Below are 10,278 nucleotides of genomic sequence, written 5' to 3'. Positions count from 1 at the left end.
CGCGTCTTTGCCGTACGGCAGCGTTGGCATCGAGACACCCGGTTTGGAGCAGTGGAACGCGGGAAATTTAAAATAATTTAAGCAAACATTTGGCATCTTTACCTTGGGAGGGGCGCGACGCAACAGGAACAACATGAGAGGTGAGCGGGAAAGCGAAGGGAGGCATTTACTTGGCAAAAATCGATAAAGACTATCGTCTTTTGACGACATTTGCAACGAAAGTAGCAGATGCGCGGCCAATGTTTTTTTAAATCCAAACATACATTTTCAATGTATTTAATTTACCCGTTATACCTCGGTGGAACGGGAAGGGTTTCACATGAGCCCATTTATAAAGTCGTTGTTTGCAGCGCAGGGTGACGCACGCTTAACGGATTATCAACGACGGCTCGACGCCAAACGGCCGGATCGGTCAACTAGCCACTCGCAGTAATTTAATTTCACGGGCGACTATGTCCGAACCGGGCGTACTTTACCGATAGCAACATGAAGTTCTACTCCTCCTCCAGCAGGACTGATCGACGCGCGGAGAACGGGAGATTCGCAGCTCGGGCGGATCGCTAAAACCACACGCAGTCCATCTTGTTCCCTTTGCCGCTTCTAACGGAGGGACTTTAGCTGCTTCCTGCAGGTATGTCGCTTCCAGAAGCTCGCGCACTCACCGTCGTACGTTATTGACTTCCTTATTTGCGCACCGATGCTTTACGAAAAGGAAACCGAAACATGATAGCTCACTTAATCGTGAGGGAAGCAGCTAGCCTGCCTCTCAGTGTAGAAAAAGCTGTAGTGTGTTTCTCTGGTATTATGAGCTCACAGAAAGCTTTGTTTTACATTTATTTCAAGAGCTCACCCACTTAGGAACTGTTCGTTTCAGGAAAACATCTACTGATGCTTCTCCAATGATCTCTCGCCGTTCACCACTTTTGTGACTTCGATGATGGTTGGATGTTAATGGCGCAAGGCCAACTAGGGCAAAGAGCGCCAAAACAGTGGTTAAATATGAGAGGTGAGAACTTAGACACTGAAATCAGTAAGCAAGAACAAAAGTAAAATCAATAAAAGACAGTGAGGATGGCTGGTGTATAGGGCCAGATTTCATGATGCGTGATAGGAAATGAGGTTTAAAAACTTGACTTCTGACAAATACTCAAACACACGTTTCACGGTAACAATGGCATCGTCACCTAGAAAAAACGACAGATGTAGGGGAATATGTTGTCTGTAGAGTTCTCTGAAGTGTTTGTGTCGTGTTGCGTGAAGTGCCTTGCATGTGATTAGTATGTGCACTACGGATAGGGCCTCTCCGCACCTGCTGCACTGGGGTCTAGATGATCCCGTCAGCAGATACGAGTGCGTCGCATGGGTGTGCCCTATCCGCAGCCTACCCAAGGCGACTTCAGTGTGTCTGTTGTGTGAGTCAGTTGTGTACCGTCCCAAGTGTGGCTTTATTACTTGTAGTTTGTTGTCTGTCTGTTCGTCCCAGTGTGTTTGCCATGTTCTGCGCAGGTGTTGTCTTATGTGTGGCTTGAGGTCTGTGTAGGGTACCGTTGTAATGTCCACAGTGTTCCTGAGTGCAGCAGCACCGGCCCTCTCGTCTGCCAACTCGTTCCCAGCGATCCCTGCGTGTCCTGGGACCCAGCAGAGGACCAGCTCATGCTTTTGTGCATACACGGACATGATAGTGCTGAATACAAGATTAACTATGTGGTTTTTGGGGGGCTTGTGCGATGACAGTGCGCGAACAACACTCAAAGAATCTGTATATATGATGGAATTGGGAATTTGAGTTTCAAGAATGTGTCGTACAATCAGTAAAATCCCATACGCTTCTGCTGAAAAAATTGATGTGTGCACGCTCATGGTTCTGGCTGCATTGAAATTAGGACCATGAGCAGCGCACGACACCATACTGGAGGATTTAGAAGCGTCACTATAAAATTCTGCACATGTGTATTTAAACTGCAAAGACAGAAAGTGCTGCAGTATTGCAGCTCATGGTACACGATTTTTGTTAAGTCTCATAAAAGAAAGGTCGCACGACACCGGGCGAACTTGCCAAGGCGGTAAACTGTTAGAAAAGGATGTCCTGTACACATCTAAAAACGAAGCACTTAGATCCGAGGCTCGCTCTCTCACTCTAAGTGAAAAGGGCAGAGGAACGGATGGGCGATTTACAAAGAGCAAAGATGTTGATGTATCGTTAAAGACAGGATAAAAAGGATGATTATTCAGCGACGAAATTTTAAAAGCATAAAGCAAGTCCATATACGTTCGTTGGTTCTCAAGGCTCCACTTATCACACTCGACTTAAAGACTCTCGGCAGGGCTAGTGCGAAAAGCACCCGAAGCAAGACGAAGCCCCAAGTGTAGCACTGGGTCCAGAATTCGCAAGGCTGTCTTAGTCGCCGACCCATACACCACACTGCCATAGTCTAAACGAGACCCAACCAATGCAGTATACAAGCGAAGCAGGAGTTCTTTGTCGGAACCGTAGGATTGGTGGGAGAGAACCTTAAGTATATTCATTGTTTTAAGACATTTATTTTTAAGTTCCTTGATGTGGGGAATGAATGTGAGTTTGTGATCAAACACAACACCTAAGAACTTGTGCTCCTTGTTCAGAGGAAGCGACACGCCATTCAGAGTAATGTCTGGGTCCGGATGGACACCGCGCTTCCTGGAGAACACAACGCAGGAGCTTTTTACAGGATTCAATTTAAAACCATTCTTGTCTGCCCAGCCGGCAAGTTTCTTTACACCAAGCTGGACTTGACGTTCGCAGATTGACATATTGCATGATTTATAGGATATCTGGACGTCATCTACATACATGGAATAAGAGATTGTAGGTGGCAGTGCCTTACCAAGAGAGTTCATTTTTACTATGAAGAGAGTGCAGCTCAACACGCCACCTTGTGGCACGCCATTTTCTTGCTCGTGAACATTTGAGAGTGCACCACCGACTCTTACTCGGAACGTTCTGTCTGACAAGTAACTGACAAGAGCGTTCAACATGTTACCCGAGACACCGAATGACTTGAGGTCCCTAAGGATCCCATAACGCCGAGCGGTGTCGTATGCCTTCTCAAGGTCGAAAAACACAGTTAAACAATACTGCTTGTGCGCGAAGGCATCCTCTATGTACGAGTCAAGAGCTAACAGTTGATCGTTCGTCGATCGCCCCACCCTGAAGCCTGCCTGGCAGCTCTCGAGAAGACCGTTGTACTCAAGGAAGTACACGAGCCTGCGATTTATCATCTTCTCGAAGAGCTTGCACAGGCAGCTTGTCAGGGCAATAGGACGGTAACTTGAGGGGGATGACGGGTCCTTTCCCTCCTTCAGGATAGCTACAACTATAGCCTCCTTCCAAGAGTTTGGAATGTGCCCCGAAAGCCATATCTTGTTATATAGGTGTAAGAGTGTTAGAAGCGTGTCTGCGTGCAGGTGTTGTATCATTGTATATGTAATGTTGTCTGGGCCTGGAGCTGAGGGTTTACACGTGCTCAGGGCAGCCCTCAGCTCATGTGAAAACAGGGAGTTGTAAGAAGTCTGTGATTTCTTGTTGTCGTGTAGTGACTTCTTTTCACTAGAGTCTTTATACCTCAGGAAAGTGTTCGTGTAGTGTGCTGAACTGGACACGTGTTGGAAGTGTTGTGCGAGTGTGTCAGCCTGGTCTTCGAGTGTGTCCCCTGTAGTGCTGACCAGAGGCAGGCTGTGAGTTTGTTGTCCTTTGAGTTTGCGTATTCTCATCCATACTTTCCGTGTGTCTGTGTAGGAGTTGATGGATGTTATGAAGGAACGCCAACTCTCACGTTTTGACTCACGGCGCACACGTTTTCCTAACGCCTTGGCCCGTTTGAACAAAATGAGGTTACCCGACGTGGGGTACCGACGAAGGACACCCCACGCCTTGTTCTGGGCCTCTCGCGCCCGCCTGCAGTCCTCATTCCACCACGGCCTCCGCTGGTTGCGCGGGGCACCAGAGGCGTGGGGAATGGACTTTTCGGCGGCGTCGAGGATGTGCGCCGTGAGCAGTTGGGTAGCTTCTTCAACGTGTAGGTGTCCTATGGATGTGTGGTGTAGTTGGGATGTGTCTGTAAATGTATTCCAGTTAGCTCTTGCTTCATTAAACCTTTTATGGGAAGATGGACTGCTCGGGCCTGTACCTATGTACGTTAATGAAGTGGGGAAATGGTCACTACCATATGGGTCCGTGCCCACACCCCACTCAAGACATGGAAAGAGAACTGCGGATCCAATAGCCAAGTCAAGATGCGAGTATGTGTTGTGACCTGTGTTATGGTATGTAGGCTGTTTATTGTTGAAAAGGCATGCTCCTGAAGATGTAAGGAATTTCTCTATCAGGCGACCTCGGGCATCCGTGCGAGAAGAGCCCCAAAGAGAATTGTGTGCATTGAAGTCGCCTGTTAAGATGTACGGTTCAGGAAGCTGGTCGACCAGCGCCTCAAAGTCAGAGCTCAGAAGTGCAAGATCAGGAGGAATGTAAATGGAGCATACCGTTATCAACCTATTAAAAATTATTGTGCGGACGGCTACAGCCTCAAGGACGGTGTTCAAGGTGACAGGGTGGCATGCTAAGGATTTGCGGGCGATTATGGCCACACCGCCAGAAGAGTGTGTGCAGCCATCCCTGTCTTTCCTGTATACCATGTAACTATTCAAGAAATTTGTGTGTTTGGCATTCAGATGTGTTTCCTGGACGAACATTAAACTTGGCTGGTTGGCATGCAGAATCTCATGCACGTCATCAAGATTATTCAGAAGGCCTCTGCAGTTCCATTGAACTATGTTTTCTCTTCCCATTAGGATGTGTTAAAGCTACTGGAGTGTGATTATTTATGTAGGGTCTTTCGGGGCTTGGACTCTTGGGAGGGGCTTTCTGGCCTTCTCTACTGACCTGGACGTCGCAGCCCGTTCCTTCCGTTGCGATGAAAGCCGGAAGGGCTCGACGTCCATGTCGTCATCTGATGGCAAGGGGGTGCCCAGCGGACTGGGCCCCCTTGACGTGGTACCCTTTCGGGTGTTCTTTGCCTGCGGTGCCAGTGCCGAAGGCGTGGGGAGCACCACAGGTGGCACAGGCAGTGAGGCGAAGGAGGAGGTCGCTGCGACTGCCTCCGTCTCCATCTCGTCCGGGCCCTCGCGTGTGCTTCTGGCCGGTGGAGAGGGGGAAACGGTGGGTGCAGCAGCATCCCCACCGGACGTGGATGCCACCACAGCCGCTGCTGGCTCAGCGAGCGGTGCGGAGGCGGGTTGGGCTGCAAGAAGCAACCCAGGGGGGGGGCGGGGGCGGGACCAAGTCCGACTCTCGGTACTGGGTCCCCGCCGAAACAAGACGCCGCTCCGCCCCCCGGCGAGCTGCGTCGGCGTACCTGCCCAGGGGGAAAGAGGCGAACCTCTTCCGCGCCTCTGGGAAGGTGATGTTTTCAGTGATTTTGAGATTTATTATTTTCTTTTCCATCTGGAACCTTTCACACGTGCGGGAGTACGCAGCATGAGGTCCACGACAGTTGCTGCACATTAATTGTTGAGCCTGGCAGTTATCTGTATCATGATCTTGGGATGAACATTTTGCACACGTTGTTTTGCCGCGACAGGAGGTGGTGCCATGCCCGAACCGTTGGCACTTGAAACAGCGCCGCGGGTTCGGGATGTAAGGCCGGACAGAACAATGAATGAAACCTGCTTTGATGGATTCGGGGAGTGTGGAACGGTCAAATGTCAAGATTATATGTTTTGTCATGATTTGCTTATCATCTCGCCGGATGGTGATGCGCCTCACTGCCGTCACGCCCTCGCCTTTCAGACCTTCGAGCAGATCGGCTTCCGTTTCATTTATCAGATCTGGCTCAGAAATCACACCCTGAGAGCTATTGAGGCTACGGTGGGGTGTGACTCTGATGTCCAGATCTGCCATGCGATTCTGGGTAAGGAGGCTTGTGGCTTGCTGGTGAGTGTTCACCTCAACCAGAACTTCGCCCGTTCTCAGTTTCTTGGCTTGGAAAGACTTGCCAAGGATGCGTTCAAGGAATTTGGTGATAAGGAACACTGACTGGGAGGAAATGGGATTTGACTTGTCAAGAGATTCAACAATCAAGAAGCGCGGATAGTTATCTGGCTTTTGGGATGCAATTGTTGGCAAGGGTGGGAATGAAGCTTCGGTGCGGCCCCTTTTCGGGGGCCGATCACGTTTGGGGGGGGGTTTGGAAAATGCCATATGATACATTGGGAAGCAGGGAGACGGGGGTACTTTCTTCTTTGACCTTACCCTGGTAGCCAAAGAGGTCCCGGAGCTCCCTGCCTGGTGAACAGACAGGGAGCCCATCCGCCGGAGCTTGACCTGGGCTCCGACGGCCACCGTTCGTGGTTTCTAACCCTCCACCTATAAACACATCGCCACGGTTGGATCCAGCTTATGTTTGGGGGCTCGGGGTCCGCGGTATCGCCAGTACCGTCACCAAGATTGCTCAAGGTGTCCCGTGCGGGGACTTTTGTGACTTCAACAAACCGTGGTACCCAAAAGCGTACTGGGGGTCGTGCGCTGTTTTCACGTTTCTGGCGCTTTCTGCCTTTTAAAACAACTTGTGGGTACGAGATTCGTGCATTTTCGGCACCATAATCCATCGATACCGGCCAACGTTTTCATCACCCTTTATTGTCCCTTTACACTTGGAACACAGGAGGACATTTTAAACTTTTTTGTGGGATTAAAATGAACCTGTGCGAATTCCCCCTGAAAGCAGCCAAGGGCTTCTTACGACATTTCCGCTGTAAGTTTCGAGTTAGGCTGCGGGGTACCTGCAATGCACTGGAGTGGTTCACCCTCTTTTTCTAAGGTCGAGATTTCGGGCGCCGGCGTGTAGGGATTAAAACGCCATAGCGGTACGCCACGTAGTGCGGCGGGAGGCGACCTCATTCGCTATATAATTCTTCGCTGCTGTATGAGGGTACATCTACGCCATCTTTTATTGCGCAACACTCAAACGTGCACTACTGCGGTTTCACGGCCTCCCCGTGCCTCGTAACCGAGCGAGGGGAGGGGGAACCGAAGACAGAAGGAAAACAGGTGAGGAAATTGTGAGCGTGAGGGCGGTATGCTGATGCGGCGGAAGGTGCTCCCTGGAGGCGACGCACAATGAGAAAACCGAGGGAACGAAGAGGCCACCGATGATGATGCCGCAGGAGTGCGGAGTATGAAAGTGTGGCCAAAGTGCGAGGAGGTAGGCAGTATGCCGAGTCCGCGCCACAGAAGCCCATCACGCGCTTGGTGCTGCACGTACATGGGTTCCAGCGTTACTAGGTAGGTTCAGTTGTGAAACGCTGCCTTTGCGCCGTGCATCGCCGCCGTATCCGTATTTCGCCAAGCCCTGCCCAGTTTGCGCTACGCGGCCGATGCTCGTCGCTTGCAACTATGCCTTTTCCGGCGTCTCTTCGGCTTGAGTGGAGAGCGCCTAAACTTTGACCACCAAACAAGGACGAGAAAGTCTACAAAACAGGGCGAAGCGCTTTATCCTGTTTTGTAGTCTTTCTCGTCCTTGTTTACTAGTCAAAGTTTAGGCGCTCTCCACTCAAGCTATACAGCGCCAACCAGCCCCTACAGATGCCGTGGTCTCGGCCTTCACATCACCTTACCGCGCTGTAAAAAGCTATACTCCCCGAAGCCCGTCAGGTTCCTCGCATCCAGACTATTTCTAGCCGAGAGTACTTCGCAGTGGCGGCTCAGGATTTCTTAATGCGGGACGTAACAACCGTTATTTATGGCTGAATGCCTTTAACAGATCAGCGGAAGCGTGTCGTAGTTGCTGCGCGCTTGTGTCTGCGCCAATCGCTACCAATCAACCACGAGCGTGAACTGTCATCAGCGTCCTAGTAACATAGTACGAACCTCCACTAATTCTGGGTGGGATATTAGAGACCGGAACCTGGAATTTGCCGCGCGACACTAGCGTCATGTTTTTGCCCTAGTGGAGGAAAACGGAAGTTGTGGACGAAAAAAAAAAGAACGTGCCGCAGCTGCGGGCGATATGCCCACAGCTGCGGCCCGTTGTTTTAATATTTTTTTATGCAGAAATTCATTATAGTGGGGGTTGTCGTGCGTCCCTTGGCCGGCGTCCGCAGCGCGTCTGATGATGATTGTGGCATGATGCTCCTAGGGATTGGCCAACCAAACAATCCATCACGAGATAGCTTCGCGTTCAACCACCATCGTCATCTTCCCCTAGGGGAACCGCTGAAGAGGAAGAAGGAGAAGAAGACAAAGCTGCGAAGAGGAGGGCTGCGTGAGTTCTGGCTACAGTTATACTCCTCGGCCGGCGCATCTTAAAGATGTTTGCTCTCTCTCTTCCCGACCTGAACCCGGTCGAAGAGCGGCTCATCGCGCCTCGACTCCCCTTCATGAGCATCAGGCGGCTGACTGGAGGCAACGGGCAGTTTGGAATCAAGGGACAGGCGGTGAACGTGCCCATCGACGTATCGAAGGTTGTGCGGTGCCTTCCTCGCATGGTACCCGAGGACGTTGCGTTCGACGTTCGCATTTCTGCATCCTCACAATCCCCCTCGGGGAGGTGCGGGGGAATTTTTTTTTGAGCGCGAGCGCTGTCGTTGCTTGCCGTGAGTTTTTCCCGAGGCAGTAGGGCCCGAACTTTGATTATCTAATTTCGGTTAATTAGTAAATTATTGGTTAGTCAGATTGGCTTCAAAGTTAAAGTGATATCACTAGGGCTTGTGAGGTATCAAATTAAAGGTCTCGATTAGGGTAATCACGCTGGAGAAATTAAAAACTGCTTCCAGGTAATAGTCATGAGATAATGACGTGAGTCGTAGATTGGGTGAGCAGTGAAAGTGATGCCAGTAGGGCTTGTGAGGTTGCTGAGCACGAGGTCGCGGGTTCGATTCCCGGACGCGGCGGCCGCTTTTCTGATGGAGGCGAAAAGCAAAAACGCCCGTGTGTACGAGATTTCGGCGCACGATAAAGATCCCCAGGTGGTCAAAATTAATCCGGAGCCCTCCACTACGGCGCGCCTCATCGCCTGCGTTGCGTCGGCGCGTTAAACCCCACAATCAATCATCAATCAGGGCTTGTGAGGTATCAAAGTAAAGGTCTCGATGAGGGGAATCATTGAAGACACATTGAAAATCGCTTCCTGGTTATAATCATGAGATAGTCACTTGAGTCATAGATTGGGTTAAAAGTCAATTTGATGTCACTAGGGCTTGTGAGGCATCAAATTAAAGGTCTCGATGAGGGGAGAAATTAAAAATTGCTTCCTGGTAATAGTCATAAGATAATCACGTGAGTCATAGATTGGGTTAGCAGTGAAAGTGATGCCAGTAGGGCTTGTGACGTATCAAATTAAAGGTCTCAGTGAGAGGAATTATGGGGGAAAAATTTAAAATCGCTTCCTGGGTAATAGTCATGCGATAGTCATGGGGTCAAAGATTGGGTTAAATATCAAAGTGATGCCACTAGGGCTTGTGAGGTATCAAATTAAAGGTCTCGATTAGGGGAATCACCTGGGGCAAATTAAAAATTGCTTACTGGTTATAGTCATGATAATAACGTGAGTCATAAATTGGGTTAAAAGTCAAAGTGATACCACTAGGGCTTGTGAGGCATCAAATTAAAGGTCTCGATGAGGGGAATCATGGGGGACTAATTACAAATTGCTTCCTGGTTATAGAAATGAGGTCGTCACGTGAGTCATGGATTGGGTTAAAAGTCAAAGTGATGCGACTAGGGCTTGTGAGGTATTAAATTAAAGGTCTCGACGAGGAGAATCACGTTGGACAAAATTAAAAATCGCTTCCTGGGTTAGTCATGAGATAGTGACGTGAATCATAGATTGGGTTTAAAGTCAAATTGCTCCCACAAGGGCTTGTGAGGTATCAAATTAAAGGTTTCGATGAGGAGAATCACGTTGGACAAAATTAAAAATCGCTTCCTGGGTTAGTCATGAGATAGTGACGTGAATCATAGATTGGGTTTAAAGTCAAATTGCTCCCACAAGGGCTTGTGAGGTATCAAATTAAAGGTTTCGATGAGGAGAATCACGTAGGACCAATAAAATATTGCTTTCTTGCTATAGGCATGAGATAGTCACGTGAGTCATAGATTGGGTTAAAAGTCAAGTTGATGCCACTCGGCTTGTGAGGTATCAAATAAAGGTCTTGACGAGGGGAATCACATTGCACAAATTAGAAATTTCATCCTGGTTATAGTCACAAGCTAGTCACGTGAGTCATGAATTCGGCTAAATCAAA

The sequence above is a fragment of the Haemaphysalis longicornis genome, unplaced genomic scaffold (assembly GCF_048455015.1).
Source record: "Haemaphysalis longicornis isolate Haplotype H1 unplaced genomic scaffold, Haemaphysalis longicornis Haplotype H1 scaffold_8, whole genome shotgun sequence".
NCBI classification, from domain to species: domain Eukaryota; kingdom Metazoa; phylum Arthropoda; class Arachnida; order Ixodida; family Ixodidae; genus Haemaphysalis; species Haemaphysalis longicornis.
This window is presented reverse-complemented; position numbering follows the sequence as displayed.